General features: G+C 41.5%; 1 protein-coding gene across 4 annotated transcripts in view; it reads left to right on the forward strand.

Moving 5' to 3' along the window:
• The window catches only part of LOC113067075 (uncharacterized), a 254,208-nt gene that overhangs the window by 24,427 nt on the left and 217,053 nt on the right, over positions 1-12,728 (forward strand). For 2 of the 4 annotated variants that reach the window (XM_026239305.1, XM_026239304.1), the window contains exon 1: positions 4,064-5,351. The exons of 1 other annotated variant lie outside the window; for it this stretch is intronic. The gene's annotated coding sequence lies outside the window, so the exon portion shown is untranslated. Of the gene's footprint in view, positions 1-4,063; positions 5,352-12,728 lie in introns of those variants that run through there. One more of the 4 variants, XM_026239302.1, reaches the window with a different exon arrangement.

Below are 12,728 nucleotides of genomic sequence, written 5' to 3' on the forward strand. Positions count from 1 at the left end.
GCGGAGTACCACGACCTGAAGGAGGTGTTCAGTAAGTCTCGTGCTGATTCTCTTCCTCCTCATCGTCCCTATGACTGTGCGATAGAGTTATTGCCAGGTACTTCTCCGCCTAAGGGCAAGTTATATTCTTTGTCTGTTCCAGAGACGGCGGCCATGGAGAAATATATATCCAGTTCTCTAGCAACGGGGTTTATCCGCCCTTCCTCTTCTCCAGCGGGGGCGGGGTTCTTTTTTGTGGGAAAGAAGGACGGATCCTTGCGACCTTGCATTGACTACCGAGGGCTGAACAACATAACGGTAAAGAATACCTATCCTTTGCCGCTTATGTCTTCAGCTTTTGAGAGGTTGCAGGGAGCGTCCGTTTTCACTAAATTGGACTTACGTAATGCTTATCATTTGGTCCGCATCAGGGAGGGGGATGAGTGGAAGACTGCCTTTAACACCCCTAGAGGCCATTTTGAGTACTGCGTTATGCCGTTCGGGCTAACCAACTCGCCGGCAGTCTTTCAAGCACTCGTTAATGACGTGTTGCGAGACATGGTCGATCTGTTCATATATGTTTACCTGGATGACATATTGATCTTTTCTTCGTCTCTCCAGGAACACGTGCAACACGTACGACGAGTGCTTCTGCGGTTGCTAGAGAATGGATTGTTTGTCAAGGCGGAGAAATGCGTTTTTCATGCACAGTCTGTTTCTTTTCTAGGACACATCATTTCGACTGAGGGTGTTCGCATGGATCCTGAGAAGGTTAAGGCTGTGGTAAATTGGCCATCCCCTGAGTCTCGCAAGGCCCTGCAGAGATTTCTGGGGTTCGCCAATTTTTACCGGCGTTTCATTCGCAATTTCAGCCAACTAGCCGCTCCTCTGACCGCCTTGACCTCCCCTAGTTTGACGTTCAGGTGGTCAGACGCAGCTGAGGCTGCGTTTGCCAAACTGAAAAGCTGCTTTGTTTCAGCTCCCATTCTCGTCACCCCTGATCGCTCACGTCAATTCATAGTGGAGGTCGACGCGTCAGAGGTGGGGGTAGGAGCAGTGTTATCCCAACGCGCATCCTCAGACGGAAAGGTGCATCCGTGCGCGTATTATTCTCACCGTTTATCTCCTGCAGAAGTTAATTATGACATTGGCAATCGAGAGTTGTTGGCAGTCAAACTTGCACTGGAAGAATGGCGTCACTGGCTGGAAGGGTCGGGTGTACCTTTCATTGTATGGACAGACCATAAGAATCTCGAATACATTAGAACCGCCAAAAGACTTAACTCCAGGCAGGCTCGGTGGGCATTGTTTTTCGGTCGTTTCGATTTTACACTTTCTTACCGGCCGGGTTCCAAAAACATCAAACCCGATGCTTTATCCCGTCTTTTTGAGCGTTCCGATCGTACTGCTACTCCCGAGCCCATTTTACCGGGGACCATCATTATCTCCGCGCTCAGATGGGAGGTCGAATCGAAGGTGTTGACCGCCTTAGAAGGGGTAACGCCCCCGGCTCGTTGCCCACCGAACCGATTGTTTGTGCCGGAGAGGTTACGGTCAGACGTTCTCCAGTGGGGTCATTGTTCCAGTGTTGCTTGTCACCCAGGGGTTAGTAGAACTAGATTTCTGGTCAAGCAACGATTTTGGTGGCCTGGTATGGCTCGTGACGTCCACGATTTCGTCTTGGCTTGTTCTGTTTGCGCTATTGGTAAGACTTCCAATCGACCTCCAGATGGGTTACTCTTACCGCTGTCTGTCCCTTCAAGACCCTGGTCCCACATTTCGCTAGATTTTATCACCGCCCTCCCGCCCTCTAAAGGCAATACGGTGATTTTAACCGTAGTGGACCGGTTCTCGAAGGCGACTCATTTTATTCCCTTGCCCAAATTACCTTCAGCCAAGGAAACAGCGGTAGCTGTCATTGACCACGTCTTCCGCATACATGGCCTCCCGACAGACGTGGTTTCTGACAGGGGTCCCCAATTTGTGTCCAAATTTTGGCGAGAGTTTTGTAAATTGTTAGGAGCGACTGTTAGTCTTTCTTCCGGGTTCCATCCCCAGAGCAATGGTCAAACCGAACGAGCCAATCAGGATGTCGAGAGGGTTTTGCGATGTTTGGTTTCCAATAATCCTTCGTCCTGGTGTCAGCAACTCTCAGTTGTGGAGTACGCACACAATTCTTTGCCAGTGTCATCTACGGGCATGTCTCCATTTAAGTGTAGTTTAGGGTACCAACCACCTAATTTTGTCAGTACGGAATCCGAGGTTTCGGTCCCCTCCGCACACGCATTAGTCCAGAGGTGTCACCGCACCTGGACCAGAGCTCGCAGAGCTCTGCTCCAGGCTAGGTCGCGCACCAAGGCTAAGGCCGATCGCCACCGGTCGAAGCCTCCCCGTTACGTCGTCGGTCAAAGAGTGTGGCTTTCTACCCAGAACATTCCTATGCGGTCCGTTTCTAACAAACTTGCTCCCAAATTTATTGGCCCGTTTTCTATTACCAAGATTATTAATCCGGTTACCGTGCGTCTTAGCCTTCCTCCGGCGTACAGGAGGATTCATCCCGTGTTCCACGTCTCCAAAATTAAATCGGTGATTTCTTCCCGTCTTAATCCGCCTGCTCCGGTTCCCCCCCCGCCTCGTCTCGTTAATGGGGAAACCACCTATTTGGTTAATCGTATTCTGGACTCTAGACGGAGGGGACGCGGTTTTCAGTACTTGGTGGATTGGGAAGGTTACGGTCCGGAGGAGAGGAGTTGGGTTCCTGCTCGGGACATATTGGATCACCACCTTATAGATGATTACAATCTACAGGTAAAGCAGGCTGGGAACGTCAGGTGACGTCCTAGGGGAGAGGGTACTGTCACGGTAGGAAATCCAGTGTTTCCTCCGTGTCATGTTTTGTTATTGTTTTTGTACTTACGTTGTCTCCATGTGTTCGTTTAGTTGATTGTCATCACCTGGGTGTTGATTGTCTCGCTCCAGCTGATCGTCATCATACCTCTGCTACTTATACTCACCTCGCTCTCTCTCTGTTGTCAGATCCCCTCTTATGTCTCCACGTACTAACTGGATTACCGTCTTCCGTGTTTGTGTGCTGGTTGGATTCGTGTTGTCGTCCGCGTGTCAGTGTTCCGGTCTGTTCCTGGTTCTAACCATTGACCACCTTCACCTGCACCGCTGACTTCACCATCCCACTCTTCGCACGCCACCGTAGACCTTCCTTGCCATTGCCAACACTCTGGACATTCCTTATCAATAAACAACATCTGATTGCCTGCAATTGCTTCCTCCTCTTTTGTCTGTCGTTACAGTATGCTGCAAATGTGTTGCTGTTTATCGAGTGCAGTAAAACTTTGGCATCCGACATGCATCCCTCTGGGTATGTGGTGTCTGAAAATGAGTGAATAAATAAAAACATGCTTCCATTCCTACTCTGACCCAGAGCAACCCAATGATCTGCTCTGTGCTGCGTCCTGTAATGGGACAGATGTGTCTATTTTGGGGTTCGTGCTTTTTATTCATTAATGGAAGCCCATCAGACTGCTTGCTTGTAGTTATTCTTCATTTGCTTCCCCGTGGCTCCATTTTTACACGGTCCCGAAATAATGCCTGTTACTCTTGTTTTTTTCATTAGCCTTGCTCAGATCGCATCTGACTCAAATGCCGCTGAGCTTTAGTGGTGTTTGTCATAATGTTGTGAAGGCCATAGACAGGGTTATCATCATTACGGTTGGGGTTAAGTGGGAGAGACGGCCCATTTCTGTGTAATGTTGTGCAGTGATGAATACTGAATACTATGCCTGTATTCATGAATCTGTATGCATCTGCACAGTGTCATCAGTTCAATCCAGATGGCCAGAAAAGCATCTTTCCACAGACCACTGAAATGATGGGCCCTGGTGAATTTAATAATCTTTGGATGGTGATTATGTCTGATTTGAGTGTATAACTCCATACACGAGGCTGTGGTTTTATTCTAAATGTGGTGAATTCGGTGAAAACTGAGTTATGAATCATTCTTGTTAGTTCATTACTTGACCACTTATTCATTAGGGTTACATTTGCATAGTGTGTAAATGTGGCATATGAACTGACAGATGATTCAGAACTTGTTTCATCTTATTATTATTTTTTTTTATTTTGTTATTGGTTCTCAAGCAATTCTTACACAGATGTAAAATCCCGAATGGCCAAATGACTCTTATAAGCTGGTTCTTTTTAAGTAAATCAAAAACATAGAGTCTGACCAGTGTAGTCTGAATCTGGAACAAATGACTCTTACAAGGAGGCTCTTTTTAAGTGAGTCATGATCATACAGTGTTACTAGTTTAGTCCGAATTCTGAACCAATGATTCTTATGAGCCAGTTCTTTAAAAAAAAAAAAAAAAAAAACATACGTTGTGACCAGAGCAGTCTGAGTCTTGAACAAATGAATCATGAACAAATCACTCTACGCCAGTTTTTTTACGAATCATGACTTCACAGTTTGTCCAATGTTATCCGAATCATGAACAAATGACTCTTATGAGCCGATTCTTTTTAAGTGATTCAAAAAAAAACTGTTACCAATGTAGTGTGAATCTTGAACAAACGTATCTTATGACCCGGTGCTTTATGGAGAATCGTAGTCTGATTCTTGCACAAATGGTTCTTTTGAGCTGGTTGAATGAATGGCACATGTTAGCACATTTGAATTGGTTTTAGTAGTTTTATTTAATATGTAGTTAGAGCCAGATTGCATTTATGGAAAAGGATGTGAAAAGTCATTAAGCCTTTGTAAACATTGTTTGCAATAATTGTTTTAAACTTAGATATGTTGAAATCTGAAATTATGTCATCAGTTGTTAACAAATCTTCATTGTTTTATTTCTCTAAATATTTATCCCTCAACGGTACTTAAATCATTAATGGAGCCATTACAAGGAATCGAGACCAGAATTCCCAGCCATTTTCATTGCTGTTTACGGAAAGTTTATTCCCAGTGTGCGCGTCTGTGAAATCTTGTACATAACATTCATAAATCAAGCTACGTGAATGTGTATCAAGGAAATAAATACAATCCATTTCCATTCCAAGTCTCCGTTTTCTCTCCTTGAATTATTTCAGACCCAATTGAGACATTAAAGAGTTCTCATTTGTGACTTTTCCTTTCCTCTGGCCTCTTGTGTTCCTGATAGTTCATCAGGCATTTCCTGGACTTCCTGGTTTCTTGGCCCGGTCCAGCTGTGAGTCCACCTGCTCCGCTCCGAGATTCAGCTCGCTTTCCCATGACGGCTGGAGTCAATTAACGGCTCAGAAACAACCACTGCACCGAGGTGAATTTAGATTGGACTGTCTGCCGAGTGGAGAAGAGGAGTCCAGTGCTGCAGTGACAGGTATATATGAAGGCTGCCAGAATCCAGCGGTCACACATTCATGTCTTTGTTGATTCGTCCCAAGACGAGGCAGAGCTGAGGAAGCTGGCGGACAGCCATGTTGAATCAGGGCATAATGCAGTGGAGATGAAATGTGGTATTTTCTGCTCTTTGTGTACCTGTCTTCACCATGTGGGTTCGAAACAAGGGGAACGTGTTGTGAGTCACTCAAGGGATTTGGCTTTGTGTTCCCGTAGCATTGGAAAATAGTGCTGTTTTTGGCATGGAGCAGCAGGTACTGTACATTCATGTGCTGTCAAGGACTCAGCTTGGCTCAAGTGGTTCTGTCTTCTATCACCCACAGGCATGCTGAGTGTCATCTGTAATCTGTCTTGATATACAGTAGGATCTGCAGTCTATAGTGAAGCATGTAACATTTCCGGATAAGGTTTTCCATTAGTGTGGTCCCATAAAATACCATAATAAATGGTCATTACTTATTTATTGGAAGGTTTCAGTCAGCTGTCCAGCGGCATGTTTGATGTTAGTTTTTATTTATTTATTTCGTATTCATTAAATATTTCGTATTAGTATTTAATATTAATATTTTGCTTTTATTTTTTCACCTTTCATTTTTTAATTTCTGTTCATTTTTAGTTAACTTTTACTTTATTCTGAATGAAAACGATTTTTAATAGTTATGAGTAACAATTGGCTGGGTTTGAAATCTAAATTGCAAAAAAAAAACAAACAAAAAAAAACAAACAAGGAAGTAAAAATGCAACAAGTGTCCATTAGTTTAAAAACTAAGTAAATTTATTTGTTTTTGCTTAAAAAAAAGAATAATCAAGCAAATTGTCCTTTTCAATAATGCTGATTTTCTTCCCCTTTTTTATTTCAAAGTAAACTCAATTTTCATTACATTCTTCCGAAACCAAATGATTTGGCTATGCCATCCGCATTATAACGCTAGGCTATACTCGCACTGAATGTCCACAATCATCTCATAAGGGTCGTATTAAGAATTTTAAGAGAAACATCTGAGACCATGTTGATGTCATAATTGAGAACACCAAGTGTTGAGCAATGAAAGGGTAATCTCTAAGCAATAAAATGAGTATTAACTGAATGACGATTTATTGACTAATTTTGACAGGTTTATTGACTACTCTAAAAACTTTACAGAAACCAAAATGTAAAAAAAAAAGACTTCCTTCTTAAAGTAAACGATAATCTCCCCCCACATGGTCAATCTCTCCATCTTATTGCGTCATCGGCTGCCTTTCTGGTTACTCATGTTTGTTTGCATCTGTTTATTCATATCTGGCTGTAGCTTTGTCTTCTTTCATAGGGAGGGGGCTCTTGAGAATGAGAGGTGAATGCAGGCTGCTATCAGATCCAGTCTGAAGTAGATATACAGTATTTGGTTTCATATGTGTTTTGAGACTAGAGCAAGTCCAGACTTCCAGCTCTTATCCGAAATGATAGCTGAGCAATAAATTTGACACATTGACTCCATGGGAATATCAACAACATTTTTCATTCAGTATTGAAGATAAATCCAAATATATTTAATATTCAAACTTTCTCCACTTACGGTAATAAACACATCATCTGTGAATAAGCCTACATGTACTTTTAAACTGAATCATTGACATTTTCAGACTGGACCTTTCAGTTGTTCATATTCAGAAATTGATTTATTGAAAAGCTCCCTCTCCAAAGAATGATTCTCTGAATGAACTCTGTCAGACCAAATCATTGAATCATTCAGGTTTTACGAACAGGTGCCGGTAAAAAAAAAAGCAATTTCTAAAGAATGATTCAATCAGGAATGTGACATTTGATTTATTCTGACAGAATCATTCAGGTTTTATGAATAGGAGAAATAATTCATTGACAAGATCAATCTCTAAAGAATGATTCATTCACAAATCTGACAATGACATCAATCAGGGTGTATTACTGTATCATTCAAGCTTCGTTATCAGGAGTAATAGATTTATTAAATACAGGTGCGTCTCAATAAATTAGAATGTTGTGGAAAAGTTCATGTATTTCAGTAATTCAACTCAAATTGTGAAACTCGGGTATTAAATTAATTCAGTGTACACAGACTGAAGTAGTTTAAGTCTTTGGTTCTTTTAATTGTGATGATTTTTGCTCACATTTAACAAAAACCCTCAGATTCAATCTCAACAAATTAGAGTATGATAACATGCCAATCAGCTAATCAGCTAAAACACCTTCAAAAGTTTCCTGAGCCTTCAAAATGGTCTCTCAGTTTCAGCCTTATGAGGATTGTCAAGCAAAATCGGTTCAAGAATTTGAGTGAACTTCACAAGCAATGGACTGAGGATGAGGTCAAGGCATCAAGAGCCACCACACACAGATGTGTCAAAGAATTTACTGAACCATAGACAACATCAGAGGTGTCTTACCTGGGCTAAGGAGAAGAAGGACTGGATGATAGCAAGTTTTGTATTTCATTTGGAAACCGAGGTCCTAGAGTCTGGAGGAAGGGTGGAGAAGCTCATAGCCCAAGTTTCTTGAAGTCCAGTGTTAAGTTTCCACAGTCTGTGATGATTTGGGCAGCAATGTCTTCTGCTGGTGTTGGTCCATTGTGTTTTTTGAAAACCAAAGTCACTGCACCCATTTACCAAGAAATTTTGGAGCACTTCATGCTTCCATCTGCTGACCAGCTTTTTGAAGATGCTGATTTCATTTTCCAGCAGGATTTGGCATCTGCCCACACTGCCAAAAGCACCAGAAGTTGGTTAAATGACCATGGTGTTAGTGTGCTTGACCGGCCATGTAAACTCACCAGACCTGAACCCCAGAGAGAATCTATGGGCTACTGTCAAGAGGAAGTTGAGAAACAAGAGACCAAAAAATGCTGATGAGCTGAAGGACACTGTCAAAGAAACCTGGGCTTCCAGACCACCTCAGCAGTGCCACAAACTGACCACCTCCATGCCACGCCAGATTGAGGCAGTAATTAAAGCAGAAGGAGCCCCTACCAAGTATTTAGTACATGTACAGTAAATGAACATACTTTCCAGAAGGCCAACAATTCACTAAAAATGTGAAGTATTATGAAGTATTCTAATTTGTTGAGATTGAATCGGTGGGTTTGTGTTCAGTGTGAGCCAAAGTGATCACAATTAAAATAACTTCTTCAGTCTGTGTGCACTGAATTTATTTAATACATGATTTTCACAAATTGAGTTGAATTACTGAAATAAATAAACTTTTCCATGACATTCAAATTTATTGAGATACACGTGTAGGTCCCTCTCCAAATAATGAATAATTCATCTATTATCGGAATCATTCAGACCAAATCATTCAGGTTTTATTAACAGGAGCACTTGATTAAATAGAAAGATTATTTTCTAAAGAAAGATTTATTGACAAATCTGACACTGAAATAAAAATGTAATCATTTAGGTTTTATGAAGAGCAACTGATTCATTGAAAAGATCCATCTTAAAGAGTGATTCATTGACAAATCTGACATTTATCTTTGTCATATAAACTCTCATGAAGAACTAAAAAAGAAATTGAGTCAATAAGTGAAAAACGGCTAATTTTATTTGAATAATCTGCTTGCACCATAAAAATAAACAAAACAGTCATATAACTTCAAATATCATATGACTTTCTGCAGTCCTTATTCATTGTAATTGCATGGGAAAGAGTGGCCAGCACATTTTTAAATAAATGAGGGTAATAACAGAAGTTTAAACAGTTCTCATTTGACTCATGACTGAAACAAAAGGTTGGCCGAATCATTTCAGAAATGCAGAGAAGAATCCACAAGTGGATTTGGGCAGAGACAGGGTGTCATCAACAGTCTGGACTTCAGACTCCAAAACAACCCTACAGACTATAAATGAATCAATTGACAAGGAGCTCAGCTCTGTTTTAGGTCATTTTGAGCCATACCTGCTTATCTTAGGTGGAGCACATTCCTTTTGTTTGGGCAGGTCTGCTCTGGCCTTGTGCCATCATATCGGGCCCGAAGCGTATACATACATTAGTGCACATGTTATTGTTCCGTGGGGTGTGTCTGAAATGTGTACATTTTAGCAAATCATGAAAATCTACAATACCAGCTGTCTTAAAGGCTTATTTGCGTTTGCACTAGTGGCAATATTGCGCAGGCATGTATTGTTTGTTTTGGGCTCATTTACTTAAAAACTGCCTGTGAAGCTATGAATGTCACCTTTATGTTTAACAACACGATATAAACTGTCGGTAGAGGTTTGGAGTGCACTGTATCTCTACAAATCTATTTTGTTTGAATGTGTGATGTACTCATGTTTCGGCCGACCACCCAGATGCAGGTTTATAACAATAACACTTCCACTTCCTATCGCTGATAACACTACAGCTACGGCTGAGGGAATCTCGGCAGAACAGACTGTATCAGTCAAACTCGGTGCACATCAGAGGAGCAGACCCCTCTGTTTAGGAAACGGCTAGTCAAGCCTACATATCTAAAACTTCCTCCCCGCTCATGTAACCTAAACACGCTAATCTGCTCTAAACTGTCATTATAGCAACATTTGTCACAGTGTTAATGCTCTGAATGTATATATCTCTAGACCTTATTATGGATCTCTCTTGTAGTGACTTTGCCACGTAGAGTAAGATGTGTTTCTGGACAGCGTTCAGATTTTTTAAATCATAATTATTGTCTTGTTGAAAATGTTATGAATTTAGGCAATATTTTGCTATGCTATATTATACCTTTAATCATTTTAAATGGCTTATCAATTTTAAGCTGATAATTTACTCCTCATATGTCCACCAAGTAGATTTATTTGATCAGGATACAATACAATATTATTACTGTATATAATGTAACTTATTCCTGTGATGTAACAGTGAATTTTCAGTATCAGCAGTCCAGCTGTCACAGCTTGTCAAGCTGGCAAGCAGGCAGATTCGAACAAGCAGGTAAGTTTATTAAGGCAACTAAGGAGAAGCTTCCAAAAAAAAGGAGAATCAAAACTGAGGTGATCATTGGAAGCAGAGTAAACTGTCTTATCTGAGCTGAAACTTATCTTTAATCTTTAATATATAGCAGAGGATTCCAGGATCGACAGGCTGACAGGTAGGCAAGGGACCTGCTGAGAAGCTTATAACCTTGAGACCAGCAGATGAGTGACTGTGGTGAGTGTGTTTTTGAATGGTGTGGTAAGTGGATGCAGGAGTCAATGATTAATAATCAGGTGATTGTGAACAGGTTTAGTAGGCTGGTTTGGATGGTGAGGCAGGTGATTCCGTGACATGAATACCTCCCCCACCGATGGTGAGGACGACCTCGCCTCCTAGGAGCAGGGCGTTCAAGGTGGGCCCGGTGGAAGTCATTGAGGATGGATGGGTCCATTATGTCATCTCTGTCTGCCCACGAACTCTCCTCAGGACCGTACCCCTCCCAGTCTATGAGGTATTGAAGCCGGCTGCCTCGCACCCGGGAGTTGAGGGTCTCTTTGAATCTGTAGATGGTTTCGTTGCAGATGAGGAGGGGGTACCTCATGCTCTGTGAAGGAAGGCAGAAGAGGTTTAGTGAATGGTTTAAGCAGGGAAATGTAGAAGGTGGTTGAGATCTGGTAATGGTCAGGCAGGTGTAACTGCTAGGTGACTTCATTGATGTGCCGTGCAATGGGAAAAGGACCTATGTACGGGAGACTCAGCTTCCCGGAGGAAAATGTCCTGGGTGGACAACCAGATGTGGTCCCTGTGTTAATAAATAGGATTGACGTAGCAACAAGCATCTAGATTTACATTGTGTCTCCGGACTGCAATCTGGAGATGGACATGAGGTGAGTCCCATACCCTCTTGCTCTCACGGAACCAGTAATTTACTGCTGGGACTTCTGAACGCTCTTTGGACCAGGGAAACAGTGGCGTTTTGTATCCAAGGACACACTGAAAACAGAGTGAGTCTGGTGGTTTCCTGGCACAGGAAATTCTGGGTGTACTCTGCCCAGGGTAGATACTGGCTCCAACTGTCCTAACGTTCATGACAGTAGGTCCGGAAATACCGTCTGATTTCCTGGATTTTGCATTCAGCCTGGGCGATGGTCTTATCTGGAGGATAAACTGACCAATACCCCCAGGATGCAGAAAAACCCTCGCCAGACCCTTGAGTCTTCCGGAAGACCGAAGTTCCTGAATATGTGTTGGAAGAGGGCTTCAGCCATTTCCAGGGGGGTAGGTAATAATAATAATACATTTTATTTTATATAGCATTTTATTTTAAACTACCATTTCAAAGTGCTTTACATAAAACGATATTAAATGATAAGCCGATATAATAACAAAGTAATTACAAATCACATAAAAGATACCCTAAAAAGTAAGTTTTAAGTGACGATTTAAAAACACTAAGGGATTCTGCATTCCTAATCTCAGAGGGCAGGGAATTCCACAATTTAGGAGCCAAAGAAGAGAAAGCCTGATCACCCGTAGTTTTTAGCCAAGTTTTTTGAACAGTTAAAAGACCAGCTTCAGAAGAGTGTAGAACACGTGTAGGAGTGTAGGGGGTCAAATTATTCAAGGCCTTATAAGTGAGCATGAGAATTTTAAAATCAATATGAAAACTAACAGGAAGCCAGTGCAATTTTTCCAGGATAGGTCTGATGTGCTCCCTTGCACTGGTCCTAGGCAGAATTCTAGCAGCTGAATTTTGCACCAGATGTGGCTTTAGAAACTCCAGCAAAGCATTACAATAATCAATACATGAAAAAACAAGTGTTGATAACCTTTTCGGCCGCAGATAAAGTCAACATGGGATGTAATTTGCCATTTTTTCTGAAATGAAAAAAAGATGCTTTGACTGTATTATGAACATGTGGATCAAATGTTAATTAAATTGGTGTCAAATATCACTCTTAGATTTTTTTGTTTAGTTTGAAACTGTAAAGCAGAATCATCCACATTCAGGTTATGGACACTGCTTTACACAACTGGTAGGTGAACCAATAAGGATCACTTCAGTCTTGTCACTGTTTAGAGAACATTTTCAGACATCCATTTTTTAATCTCAGTAAAACATTGAGAAAGAAGAGACACAGGCATATTGACATCAGGTTTTGAATCTATTTAGATCTGAGTGTCATCGGCATAAAAGTGAAAGTTAAGACCAAGTGTTCTTTAAAGTTGGACAAATGGAACAATTTGAATACTAAAAAGTAAAGGGCCCAAAACTGATCCCTGGGGAACACCAGAGTGCACTACACCGACCTCAGACATGCAATCACCTATTACAGCAAACTGATTGTGATCGGAGAGATAGGTCTTAAACCACTTTAATGCAGAATCAGAATCTCCAAAGATGTTTTCTAAATGGGTGATTAAAATAGAGTGATCTATAGTGTCAAAAGT

The sequence above is a fragment of the Carassius auratus genome, chromosome 50 (genome assembly GCF_003368295.1).
Source record: "Carassius auratus strain Wakin chromosome 50, ASM336829v1, whole genome shotgun sequence".
Classification (NCBI taxonomy): Eukaryota; Metazoa; Chordata; class Actinopteri; order Cypriniformes; family Cyprinidae; genus Carassius; species Carassius auratus.